This window comes from Perissodus microlepis, chromosome 23 (assembly GCF_051167445.1).
Source record: "Perissodus microlepis isolate ML-2025 ecotype Zambia chromosome 23, ASM5116744v1, whole genome shotgun sequence".
Classification (NCBI taxonomy): Eukaryota; Metazoa; Chordata; class Actinopteri; order Cichliformes; family Cichlidae; genus Perissodus; species Perissodus microlepis.
The window spans coordinates 4,109,087-4,122,909 of record NC_140482.1 but is presented as its reverse complement, the minus strand read 5'-3'; the positions used below and the strand labels follow the sequence as shown (position 1 = coordinate 4,122,909).

Below are 13,823 nucleotides of genomic sequence, written 5' to 3'. Positions count from 1 at the left end.
AGCAGGTGGTGAAGATGACTTCAGCGACTGAAATGCCCTGAAGGTGGAATTAAAGATAAACTTTATTTGAACATAAATCAGTAAAGACAGGCCTCCATCCTGACATGCAGTACTTGCATTACATATGTATGATATGCATCCTCACAGAAGCCAGATGATGCCAGCATGTTTTTTAAGCCAATGTCTGGATATGAGTATATGTGAATGTGAGTATAAGTGTGGCAGGAGAGTAAGTTCTCCCTCTTTCTTGGAAGTATACAAAAGCCAACGAGTTCTTACCGAATGAGAAGTGAAGCCTGGAGATGAGCAGAGATCAAGTCAAGTGCAGTTCAGACACGCTGTTAAGCGAAAGCACACCTCAGAAACGGCCTTTTTATACATGCTGTAACGACACATACACGCTTACGTTTTTTGTTTTCTATATTTAAGTTAAAATCTCCAAACCACAAAAATGTTGGACTTCCAAATCGTCCGAACACACTGTGTGCTCTCTGTCACTTTTACACTGTGCTGTAATCAACGAACATGTCTTCTTATCGCGATGTTACTGCGAGAAAATCATTTGTGCAGCTCAATGTTGTCGCTGTAACATATGACGTTTAGCACAATAATATATATCAAACTGTGTGACATTTGCCACCGATAAAAGGTCTTTTTGACAGCTTTGCTTTCGCTTACGGCCATACCACCCTGAACACGCCCGATCTCGTCTGATCTCGGAAGCTAAGCAGGGTCGGGCCTGGTCAGTACTTGGATGGGAGACCGCCTGGGAATACCAGGTGCTGTAAGCTTTTGCACTCAACACACAAACTGCAGAGGGCGCTAAAACTGTCACTACTCCTTCCTTCTCTCTCTAGTTTCTTCCTGCTTTCTTTTAAGCACAAAAGCGCCTCGCTGACCATTTCCCAGGTGCTAATTACAGACCTCTCATAGGGAATATTTCCTTTTGACAGTAACAGCCATAAAACCTAATACAGCACCTCACTGTCAATAACTGATTAAACGGACAAAACACATTTACTAGGGAGCCAATAAGATGGAGACATAGTAAGTTAGAGAGAAAAAAAAAACAAACAATATGTGGCAAGTGGAATTTAATCTAATTATAAAAACAATCAAACAGTTTTGGTTCATAGTTAACAGAGACTTGCAGGAAAAACACCACATCACATTCATATAAATACACAGATCTGACAGACTTGTGCGGGCACAAAGTGAAGGAAGTGTTGAGTTCATCTGCATGGAGCATGGATAATGGAATGGAAAATTTCTATTATTCTCAATTAAAGTGTTTAAGTTCCTATGCATATGCTTAGTTGTGACACTGTAATAGACTGTTCAGTGGAAATTTCTAAAACTACATGAACTTATTTCAGCCTCAGTAGAAGACAACTCTCTGTGACCATGTGTCATCTTCTGCTCCTCTCTTGAGTGGTGTCCCACAGGGCTCAGTTCTCGGCCCCCTCCTCATTTCTTTGCATCTGCTCCCTCTTGGTTCTATGCTGGGAAAATACGGCATTGCATTTCCCTTTTTTGCTGATGACTGTCAGATCTATGTCCCTATAAAGAAAAAAGGCCCATATTCCGTACAGCCATTACCTCAGTGTCTTGATGACATGAAGGCTTGGATGTCTCTTAACTTTTTAAAATTCCGTGACAAAAAGACTAAGGTGATGGTTTTTGGTAGCCCCACTGAGACCCCCAATGTGAATTTAGATACCTTGGCCCAGTATAATCAGAGAATCACAATCAGAATGAGAAAGACTTTATTTATCCTCAAGGGGCAATTATGATACAACAGAGCAGCATGACGTTGAAGATAAGGAAAGGGCATAAACAGGCAATAAGAGTGAGATAATAAATGCACAGAGTATACAGTATATACACAATTTTAAAATTACACAGTTTTAAAATTAAAGTGACTGATAAGCCAGCTGTCACAAACCTGGGGGTCATAGTGAACTCTGAACTGAAGCTTGAAAGTCAGATTAAGGCAGTGGTAAAATCAGGCTTCTTTCACCTCAGGCAGCTGATAAAATAAAGCCAATTCTTTCGCGGCAACACTTTGAGACAGTTATCCACGCCATTGTTAGCACTCGGCTGGATTACTTTAATGCACTTTATGTGGGGGTCCGTGCTTCATACATTACTCATCTACAGAGGGTGCAAAATGCTGCAGGTCGTCTTTTAACTGCCACTCGAAAGTTTGAGCACATCTCCCTTATTTCAGCTTCACTTCAGTGGCTGCCCATTTCATAGGATTCATTTTAAAATTCTTTTATTTGCTTTTAAAGCCCTCCATGGCCTAGCCCCATCTTATCTCTCTGAGCTGCTACAGCCTTATACGTCAGCTGGTCAGCTGTTCCTGAATGTACCCAGGACTGAGTGGAAACTTAGAGGACATCGTGCTTTTGCTGCAGCATCTCCCAAACTGTGGAACGATCTGCCTTTAGAGATTAGACAGACCTCTTCTCAGCCTGTTTTTAAATCACTCCTGAAAACTCATCTCTTCACTCCGACCTTTGACACCTTGTAAGATGTTAGTTTTAGTTTATTTTTATGTTAGTTGTTTTAGTTGATTATATGCTGTTCTGTCTTGTTTTTTTAATATAGGGCTGTTTTAATCTTTACTATGTGTTTTATTTTATTCTGTTTTGTTTTATTCTACTGTTTGTTTTTTTTACTTATTTACTGTACAGCACTTTGGTCCTGCGCTGGGTACTTTAAAGTGCTTTATAAATAATGTTGGATTGGATCATCCTCCACACCACAGCCATTTTTGTATTCAACAGGACACATCCACATGAATTTTCAGCACATCCAAAAGTCCGTGTGGCTTTGTCACTCCTAAGAAAACAGACACAATCTTCTCCAGTCCCTCTGGATCATTTGTACGCTGGCTATAGGTTTATTTCTCTACCAGGAGTGGGGTTTGAACCCACGTGGACACATATCCATTGGAGCTTAAGTCCAACGCCTTCACCACTCGGCCATCCTGGTCCGACTGAGCTGAGCCGCGTAACAGTCACCCAGCGGTAAAATCATTACTCACAGCATTAAAATGCTTTTTACAAAGTTATATATGAATAAAATAAATCCTATTAACAGGACAGTGTTGCTTTGGCAGAGAGAAGAACGTGTGCAACAGCTTTTATTTAAAAAATATGTTTGTGCAGTTTGGAGACTACAAGGTCAAAATATAAAAAATACTGTATTACAGCATCAATAAGAGGCCTGTTCCTCACAGCCACACTGACCCGAACACGCCTGTCAGACATTAGAAAATAATTACAGCTTCAAAATGGCTTTTTTTCCCATAGTAATACAAATAAAATGATACATTTTTGTTTTTAACGGCTCAGTGTTGGATTCACAGAGAGCACACAGTCTCTTAAGATCATTTGAAGTAAAAGATTTTTTTCTATTTGGAAACTTCAACTAACACATACAAGATACAAATACAAGAATATAATTTGAGTATAAATCTTCACACATCAGCAGCTTTTCTTGTGTAACCGCATCTTTGTCCAGAAAGTAAAGTGAGGAATGATGTTGGTGTATTTTTGTCATCCTGGAGCTTTCAGACTCATGAAGTCACACTGAGCTGAAGCTCTGCTCTACAACAGAATCACGAGAGTGTCTCCGATAAGCTGCTGAGATGATTTTTGTTTTAATTTTTTAACTGTACACAAGCACTGGGACTGAAAACAGGTTTTGATCTTTGGTTTCATTCTATAATGGAAACAAGAGAGAAAAGTGTGAAACTGTTCATGCCTGTCTGACAAAAGAAAAGAAAAAAAAAACTTCGGCCCATAAAAACGAAAAATCACCATCGGCCCACCGAGTCCAGCTATGGCTGCATATGTGTTTAATAGTCATTTATTTTTGTACAGGGCCAGCAAAACAACAGTTTTTGAGGGCATTTTCATGCATATTGGAATCCCGACTTCTCTGACGAGGCTAACCAGATCGCCGTTTACTCCAGCGAGACATCATTCCCGGGTCCGTGTTTTGATTTACGAGGTAAGTCGAACGCAACACGCAAAGTAACGAATAAAGACCCTATCCAAATCCCAGTAACGATTAAGGCGTTCCTGATTTTGGCATAATAATGAGTTACCGTGCTCGTTACCTCAATAATAACGTAGTTACTGTAACGCGTTAGTCCCTACACTGCTAATAACAAAGAACTGTAATGACAACCTAGGCATAATAGAGATGAACAATGGACTTAAACATAGAAATAAACTCAAACTCAAAACGCTGGGTCAAAAGACTCAGGATCGTGACATGAACAGAATCAAAGTTTTCATTACATGGATGATTGAACAGCGTTTGATTAAATGAACAATAACTGCTCTTATTTGAATAAAGGAATAAATGAGTACAACATCATATCTGAACAGAGAGATGTAACATGCACCAAATTCAAATTCACTGAGCCAGCAGCAAAACAGCTTGTAACATGTTGTTTTGTGTGATTCAGGTGGACTGAAAGAGTCTAATACAGGTAAACTATTAATAATATCAGAATATGAAAGACTGCCGTCCACTTTAGCTAATTAAATAAGATCCAGAGGAGGCAGAGCATTAACAAGAACACTGTCAGTGTCTGTGTGTCATAGTTCTGAGTCTTTGTCCCAGTGTTTTGCGTTGGTGGATTTTTCAATGTTGCTTATGCTATATTTTTATTCTTATAGTAACTGATGTTTCCTAGTTTAGTTTTCTTGCTTGATTGTTTGCCTTGATAGCCAAACTTAACAAAACAAAAAGGTGGGGGGAGGAGGACTGGGCGGTTGAGCCAAATCAAAAAAATAATAAAACAAAAAGAGGTCAATAGCTTCCCTGTGCCTAAATAAAATAAAATGTAAAACAAAAAGGCCTATCTAGCTACTCGACAAAAAGGTCAGTAAAAACATGCAAACGTGGCGTCAACCGCATAACCTAGTGCAGGGGTCGGCAACCCTGGGCACGCGTGCCAGGTTAACTGATGGCACAACCATAGTTGGACTGGCCATCCCGGTATGCCGGTGGTGATTTTTCGTTTTTATGGGGGGATGATTTTTGTTCGTTTTTTTTAAATAACAGTATAAACAATGAAAGGTGGTGGATTGGCCAGATGCTGGCCGATGTGTAAAAATAAATCAGTTGTTTAGTGGTGGCTATGGCGGAGCTTCCACAGAGGCCAGCAGGTGGATGATGGAAAGGGGAGGCAGGAGGAGGAGAGACCGAAGGCGGCCGCCGGTCCGAGTGTCAGGTGAACTGAACTTCAGGTAAGAAGCTATGACCTGCAGTCTATCTGGGTCAGATATAAACCAAGTTTAGGTGGAGTTTATTTTCGTTGTGCTGACTTTTTACAGTCAGTTACAATAACTCGTACTGCGTGCTAGCTAGCATGACGGAGTTTCTATACAGCTGGGTGGGTGCTTTGATGTTACTGATAGTGAACTTTATTTTATTCATAAGGTTAGTTAGTAGAGTTTCCAACCGTCCCGTAAAAAACTGAATCGTCCCGCATTCAGAGAAAATATTATGCGTTTCGTATTGAGCTGAAAAGGAAAACAGTTTGTCCCATACTTCAGCTAGAAGGAAAAAAAGACACAAAGCTGGAGTTATTCTGTGTCTTTGCTGCACAGCTGTCTCTTCTTCTCTCATTCTCTCCCCTCCCTCTCCTGTTGCTTCTTCAATCATGAAACTGATCAATGATCAGCGGCTTTTCTCTCTCGTTTGTTTATCGCCCACTTTGCGCCAGAAAGAGGAAACCAGCGGATGTCGCACTAATCAACAGCAGCACGTTTAAGCTTGATCAGCTGTTGTTAGAATTTATTTAATATTAATTTCTAGTATCAGCTGATGTTTGCTGGAGCCACAGCTGTAAAGCTGCTGGTCATGATATCAGGTTGGATATGTGGTGAGAGGGAATCTGAATGTAAGTTTTATTTGTACAATGAAGGAAGTTGCCAGGAGAATAATCTCCTCCTTAATGTCAGCAAGACTAAGGAGCCGATCGTGGACTTCACTACAAAGCAGGAATTACAAGCCCCTCATCATTAGTGGCACACCAGTGGAGAGAGTGGACAGTTTCCGATACCTGGGTGTCCACATCAATCAGGACCTGTCATGGTCCTGTCACATCAACACCGTGGTTAAGAAAGCCCACCAGCGTCTCTTCTTCCTCAGAAGACTCAGAGACTTCCATCTGCCACTGAGGGTGCTCAAGAACTTTTACTCCTGCACCATCGAAAGCGTCCTGACGGGAAACATCTGCACCTGGTTTGGGAACAGCACCGAGCAGGACAGACGAGATCTGCAAAGAGTGGTGCGCTCAGCCGAACGCATCATTCGATCAGAGCTTCCTGACCTGCTGACCAAAGCCAGGAAGATTATGATGGGCCTCTCCCATCCCAATAATGGACTCTTCTCACTGTTGAGGTCTGGGAAGCACTTCTCTTGAGGCCAAAACAGAGAGAATGAGGAGGAGCTTCTTCCCTCAGGCTATTCGGGCCCTGAACCAGGTGTAGGACTGGACTCTCACACACATCACATCACCACATGCACTCTGGTTTTTCTTCTTGCACACTTCCCAAAATTTATAATTTCCAAAGGTGGAAAGTAACGAATTACATTTACTTGCGTTACTGTAATTGAGTAGTTTTTTTTTTGTGTATTTGTACTTTTTAAAGTCATTTTCCAAGTCGGTAATTTTACTTTTACTTAAGTATATTTTTTAAAAAGTATTGTACTTCGCTACATTTTCAATCACACCCGTTACTGAGTAAATTAAAAGAACAAACAAACAAAAAAAAAAAAACATTGCGCTTCGGAAATACTGCAGGGAATGATGGGTAGTAGAACAAATTAGCGTTGGGTCACGATAAAAATGGAGTCTGACATCGGTGGTACGGATCCAGCGAAAAAAGAAACCCCATCGAATTCTGCTGACCCTGAACTCGAAGAAACCGATGTGAACCCCCGGCCGTATTTAAGGGACCATTTCGGCTTCAAGTGCAAGAAAGGCAACAGCTTTATTATGCAGTGTAAGCTGTGTTTGCCCAGAGAGACCGACTTAGCAGCTTTTAAAAATTCCACATCAAACCTGCGCAAGCATGTAGAGGTAAGTTAAATGAAACTTGTACATTTATTTTAGCATAAAAGGCTGTGCTCAAGTTAATCACATTAAGTTAAGACATAAGCTGTTATTGGGCACGTTGTTGTCCACGCAACTTAAAATATTTTTACTTGATTGGTAAATTGCCAAAAGAAAATGTGTTCACTTTTCCTGTTTGTTAATAATAATCATTTATTTAAAAAAAAATTAGTTAAATTAGACAGAAGAGGCTACTTTCTTACTTAACCCACACTGAAAAAAAAATATTCCGTAGAAAAACGGAAAATGTCCTGGTAATTTTCTGCCAGTACATTTTCTGTTTTTTTACGGAAGTTTGACGGACTTTTCTGTAAATGATAAAACGGAAAATTCTGTAGATTTACAGTATACTCTCTGTACTATTTACGGACACTTCCTTCAGCTATAAAACGGAAAATTCCGTTTATTCACAGTATATTTTCTGTATCATTAACTGATATTTTCCGTTAATAGAAAAATTGAAATTTCTGTTTATATTACTATTTCCAAGCACTTCTTTTCACTGTAACTCATTAAATATAGTTCTTTATATCCTTAAATGTACATTTCTATGCAATTACAACCTAGTACACCATGTACTCAAAAATTCATAAATTAAAACTTTTTAAATTAATTTGTGCTTCGTACACAACATTGGTACAATTAATGTTAAATATTCTTTTATTCTCCTTAACTCAAACACTATACTAAAATATAACGACAGCATCCATCTTGTCATAAAACGACTAAACAGCTGATACATGAACAAAATAACTCACAAGCTTTCAAATTTGAGCATTTTTATTTCCTTGAAATCAGGTTGCCCTCGTGTAAATGTGTTAATTTACATTCATTCAAGTGGCTACCAAGTGTTTTCTTCAAACAGGACACCTGACAAACAAAAAATGTCATATTTAATGATATGTTCACATTTAATAGTATCCAGAGTACCTTTTAGTTAGAATCACTGCCTTGTGGTAGTTTTGCCTCAGCCAAATGGTTAAGGTGTGGTTTACATCCATGTCTGTCCACTTATGATACAGTATACACATGTAGTCAGTTATAGCCAAACACCTTTGATTACTGAATTACATTCACTTCATTAATGAAGTGAATGTAATTCACATTTGTGTGAACATTTGTCTGAGATTAACTCTTTGGGGTCTTTACCTTACAATATAAAATACTTGAGTCAAAATTTGTTGACTGTTTAAGTGGTGCCACATGAATAAAACTGAACAGATCTAAAGAAGATGTTCCTGAACTTTGGGTTTATGCGAACAGGACGGATGGATAACCACAGGACTTTTCCCCATATGATAACTAAAACACAAAATAAATTAAGACAGATTACTGTTCCAAACTTAAAGATAACAGTGTATTTACTGGACTTGTTTTGTCAGTGAGGAGCAAAGTACAATTAGAAGTGCTTGTTCTGATGAAAAGTTAAACTGTAAACAGCAGCGTAGTGAATAAGGACCTGTGTCCACGAATCCTCAGCAGTGACAACACTTAAACATCATAGTTCAAAATCCTTAATGCACACCTTTTTCTCCACGGTGTTCAAATGCTCTTAGCTGTTTAAGTAGAGGAAAAAGTCTGACATATTTCATGATCATTAAATGTTAGACAAGGCTCTGAAAACAAGGTTACGGTTACAAACAAAAACCTCTGCTTGTGCGCACAGACCCTAAATCACAACAAATAAGACAATAGTAAGACAAATTACTACAAAGTCTTGTTCCCACTCTTCATATACCAGTGTGACAAAGTCCTGAATGCAGCCTGCATGTTAGTACATCAAGGTCCATCTGAGCTTTAAATAAAATACACTCAGCTTTTCCTTGGATTTTCAGAGTTGCTCAGTTCATACAGGAACTGCAGCAGTCGGGGTTAACGTGTCGCTGTGTTGCTCCTCCATGTCAGCCATTGAGACTAGTCGCATTTTATTCTGAGGAAAAAAAGAGAAACAACAAGACATTTTTAAAAAGTTTGTATTTTTACATTTTTTTTTTACCTAGAACATAAACAACATAAACAAAAAAAGGATTAGGGCTGTGCGATATGACGATATATATCAGATGACGATATAAAAATGTCTATCGTTTCATATTATACACTATTGTTTGTTTTGTGGTGTTGCAAAAGAAACTGTTTACGGCAATATTTTTTTCATGATTTTGATGGTCACTGTAGTTGCTATATTATTTCTTAAAGTTCTCTCTTTCTCTTATACTTACAATAACCACACTATGGACGGACAAGTGACTGTTTTTACGCGTACTTTCGTTACCAACAATGATGGTTAAACCATTGTGTGGCTCCGCCGTCCGCTTGTTTATTTTCCACATAAACCTTTCACAATAAAGCTCAAGTTTCTGTTGAGACTTTTCAAAATAAACTGAAATGATATACATTATTCTCAAACATAAAATTTCAGAATATGCATCAAACAAAGGACCTCAAATAAAAACATCAAGTAAATGGCGCTTACGGTCACCACGCAGATGAAGGCACAGAGAATAATAATAATAATAATAATGGATTGGATTTATATAGCGCTTTTCAAGGCACCCAAAGCGCTTTACAATGCCACTATTCATTCACTCTCGCATTCACACACTGGTGGAGGCAGCTACGGTTGTAGCCACAGCTGCCCTGGGGCAGACTGACAGAAGCGAGGCTGCCATATGGCGCCATCGGCCCCTCTGGCCAACACCAGTAGGCGGTAGGGTAAAGTGTCTTGCCCAAGGACACAACGACCAGGACAGAGAGCCCGGGGATCGAACTGGCGACCTTCCGGTTACAGATATGCTTCCCAACCCCCTGAGCCACGGTCGCCAGCATGGCCAGCCAGGATGAGGCAGAACCAGCTAGCTCCAAATAGAAGGACCAGCCAAAACAAATCGAGGACCTTATTGTTAAACGAGGGGCTACCTCTGTAGCATGGACATGGTTTGGTTATGAAAAGTCTGACACGCCCCAGAAAACTGTACTATGCAAATTATGCCACAAAACGGTCCCCACCACCACTCAAACACGAAAAACCTCTTTAACCACCTACACAAGAATCACATGAAAGAGTTTCGAGAGAGTTTACGAATGAGAAGCAAAAAAAGAGTCGTCAGGTGCTCAAAATAATCCTTAGACTCAAACGTTAGAACAGGCTTTTCCTCGCAGCACGCCGTGTAATAAATACTCACAAAGAAAATGGCACCGTTTAAACTCATGTCTAGAAATGTATAGTTTCACGCATCGGTCAAAACACTCGACTCCAGGTACACGACGCCCAACTGAAAACACTTCACATAAGTCGGGTTGCCCGAGAATCACAGAATTTACAGAAAATGCACTATTTTGTGATATATATCGTTATCAGGAGAGATATGTCTTATATTGGGATGTGAGATTTTGGTCATATCACACAGCCCTACAAAGGATTATAATTCACGTAGAGTTGCATACACATAGCAGCATTCTGTTGCAACAAAAGCAGTTTATAATCAAAGTGACATACATACCTTGAAAAACTAAATCAACCACAACATTAAACTCACCTTGTTTCTGTAGAGAAGGTGATCAGGGTTTTTCTTCATTTCCTGAGACCAGCTGCTCTGGATCATCACCAGTTTGTATCTTCATCTTTTTTTTTCACTCGGGGAAGTCTTTCCTTTTCTTGGCCATTGCTCTGCACTGGAAAACCAAAGTGTTGTGATCAATAAGGGATATTTTTCCACTGCAGGACTTAGAGTGCTTCAAGTAGTGATAGCTGTTGATCCATTTCTCAAATAATCTGTAAGGTTCTGGATTTTTAAGAAAGATACAAATATCTTTGCTTATATTTGGCTAAAAGCTTGATATAGACACAACAGTTTATAATATGTCAGCATCCCCCACAAGGCATATAAATCCCCTGCACACCAGCACTGTGCTTACATTATAGTTCAATCAAGAAATAGTTATTATTGATTTATTATTGAATTTTTTTAGTAATAATTATTAGTATTTAATCACATTAGCACAGTGGGGTGACAAAAATATTCCACATATTAGAAATGCTGCTCAGCATTTCATAAATTACATTTTCAACAACTGTTGGAGTAAAAACACAGTTACAGGGAAAATGTGTCTGTCTGTAAATATTAACTAAACATTTCTATGTGCTACAAAATAGACATAATTGTAAATATGCTGAGGTGAAACTATACTTTCAATAATATTACCACTACAGTCTGTTAACCACCGAAATAATCTATGCTGGTCAGCTAGCTAAAAGTCTTTACTTTAGCAGCCCAAATCAGAGGCTAACATTAGCATTTGCTAGCATCAGCCAGGAAGGTCTGAGGCTTAAACTAGGGTTAGTGTAACTTTTCCTGAAACCCTTTAAAATGTACAGTAAAGCCAACTGTAAAACACAGGTATTGATACAGTACTTATTAGAGTCCTAGAATAATTTCTAGAACCATGAAGTTCTCACTTTTCCCAGTTATCCACATCGCTGACTTTCGCTAATTAGCTAGTTAGCAGTCACAGCTGTGTAATACCCAGAGAGACACAGACAGCTAACTATAATATTTATGAAAACTGGTTCAGCCACTGAAGGGCAAAACTGGTGGTATCACAGTAAAAATTATTTTAACATTAACTAAAATGGAAAGCTTAAGTCATGTTAAACCTAAATAACGATTATTTTAAAAACTGAGTCAGCAAAAATATTCCTGACTTGTCTGGAGACAGCCGAAACCAGTTAACAAATAAATTAACAATTCTTTCTAAATAAAAACGTGGAGTCTTTTGAAAAACATTATTTTAATAAAAGAAAACATGAGTTTTAATACTTACCACAGAAATTTGAATGCAGTTTCTCCAAGTTCAGAGTCCAAAATCCAGATGAAGCCTGAAAGAAGCCTAATGGCTGCTCTTGCGCTTACTTTTCCCTCCTTTTCAGGTTCTTTTTCCCACAATGCATTGCAGTAGTTGAGAAATACAGAAAAATACCTGTAAATAACTAATACGGAAAATTCCTTCACGTTTATACAGTAGATTGTACTGTATTTTTACGGATTTTTTTTACAGTGCAAATATGTTCACACTGCAGGCAAAAGAATAACATGTGCTATGTGCAGAGGTGTTTTTTTTCTGTTCTCAAACTGACCTCCCTGTTGGAGCTCAGTCTAGGGGGACTTATTTTTTTCTCCTTATCTTTCCTCACGTGGTGCATTTTCCATCGTTATACCTCTCTGACCTGTCTTCCCCATGTGATGTTTGTGTAATGTATGTATGGTCGGAGGGTAAGATGACGCTGGCAAAGGTCGGCAACCTTAACCCAATTTCCTTCGGGGTCAACCTTCAGGATCAATAAAGTTTTATTGAATTGAATTGAATGAATTGAATTGCTCCTCAAAATTAACAGAGCAGGGCCAAGTTTAAAAAATTAAAACACATTTTTATAGCAGCTGCCGTACAGCTCAATTCAGTACTTGTTCTCTTATTTGACAGTTTAAAACACATTCACATGTAAAAGAATTATATGGTTTTGACAGTTTGGTTGGTTGGTTTGGTGACCATTATCCATTTTGATGTATAGACTTGCAGTTTAACTGCCACTGCGCTTTAATTTGTAAAGTTTTTCTTTTAATTAAAAAACAACTACTTTGAGATTTATCCCATTGTCTTTTTTGCACTACTCAGAAGAGGCTGTCCTCCTGCTGACAAAAAAGTAACTATGTAACTTTTACTCTGAGTAAATTTTAAATGAGCTACTTTTTACTTTTACTTGAGTAAATTTTTAGACAGGTAATTTTACTTGTACTTGAGTAAAATTTCAGCAAAGTAATAGTACTTTTACTTGAGTAAAATATTTTAGTACTCTTTCCACCTCTGATAATTTCTTTTGACTAATAATCTCTTACATAAACTGTTATTTGTACATTTTTACTGTTATTTGCACAATTTTACTGTAAATTTCTAAGTTAAAGCTGTAAATTTTGTAGTAACCTGTAAATTTGTATATCTTACTGTAAACCTACTGTCATTTAATGGTCGGGCGCTGCACAGCTACAAGCATTTCACCTCATGTCATACTGTGTATGGTTGTGTGTGTGACAAATAAAATTTGAATTTGAAGTTCACCTAAACCAGGCTTTCTTTGTGTTAGCTGCCTGACAAAACCTAAAACTCTAGTCAGGGATTGCAGGTGTCACAACGGACATTATCAGCTTTCTCTGTCAATCCTATCTTTCTGTTTCACACTCTGTGCGCACTCATATAAAAAAAATCTTTAAAAAAAATAATCACATGACTCTTCTTCCACACAGCATGATCCCAGAGTGCCGCTTGCTCCAATCAGCACTGTTAAAACAATGAGATTAATGCTGCATTAAAAAATGAGCCTTTAGCACATAGAGAGGATTAAACAGGTTAATTTGAGCTCATTATTTCTAAGGCAGATGCTACACATTAGAGCTCTGAAACTTCAAATTGGACACATTCAAACACTAAAGCTTACTCTCTCACAGACTAACAAAAGAGACTCTACATCGCACTTAAAACACGCTGTGAATAAAATAATCAGTGAAAATTTGTTTATTTTAAAGCACAACTCATAACCTGCTCCTGATATTTTTCGTTTTTATTCTCTCAGCTGCAGGGTTTAAGGGTTAATTAATTATCAATTAATGACAGTGGGTGTGAATAC

General features: G+C 38.4%; 1 long non-coding RNA gene and 2 other non-coding genes across 3 annotated transcripts; 1 reads left to right on the top strand and 2 right to left on the bottom strand.

The window, feature by feature from the left end:
* The first annotated feature begins 672 nt into the window (after positions 1-672).
* LOC146360772 (5S ribosomal RNA) lies at positions 673-791 on the top strand. The gene has a single exon (XR_014799602.1). It is a non-coding gene; the product is annotated as a 5S ribosomal RNA (ribosomal RNA).
* A 2,126-nt stretch (positions 792-2,917) lies between these two features.
* Positions 2,918-3,000, bottom strand: trnal-uaa (transfer RNA leucine (anticodon UAA)). The gene has a single exon. It is a non-coding gene; the product is annotated as a tRNA-Leu (tRNA).
* A 4,909-nt stretch (positions 3,001-7,909) lies between these two features.
* On the bottom strand, positions 7,910-12,064 carry LOC146360770 (uncharacterized). Its single transcript, XR_014799380.1, has 3 exons — positions 11,969-12,064; positions 10,684-10,819; positions 7,910-9,077 (listed from the first exon to the last, which is right to left on the bottom strand). It is a non-coding gene; the product is annotated as an uncharacterized LOC146360770 (long non-coding RNA).
* Between the last annotated feature and the right edge of the window lie 1,759 nt (positions 12,065-13,823).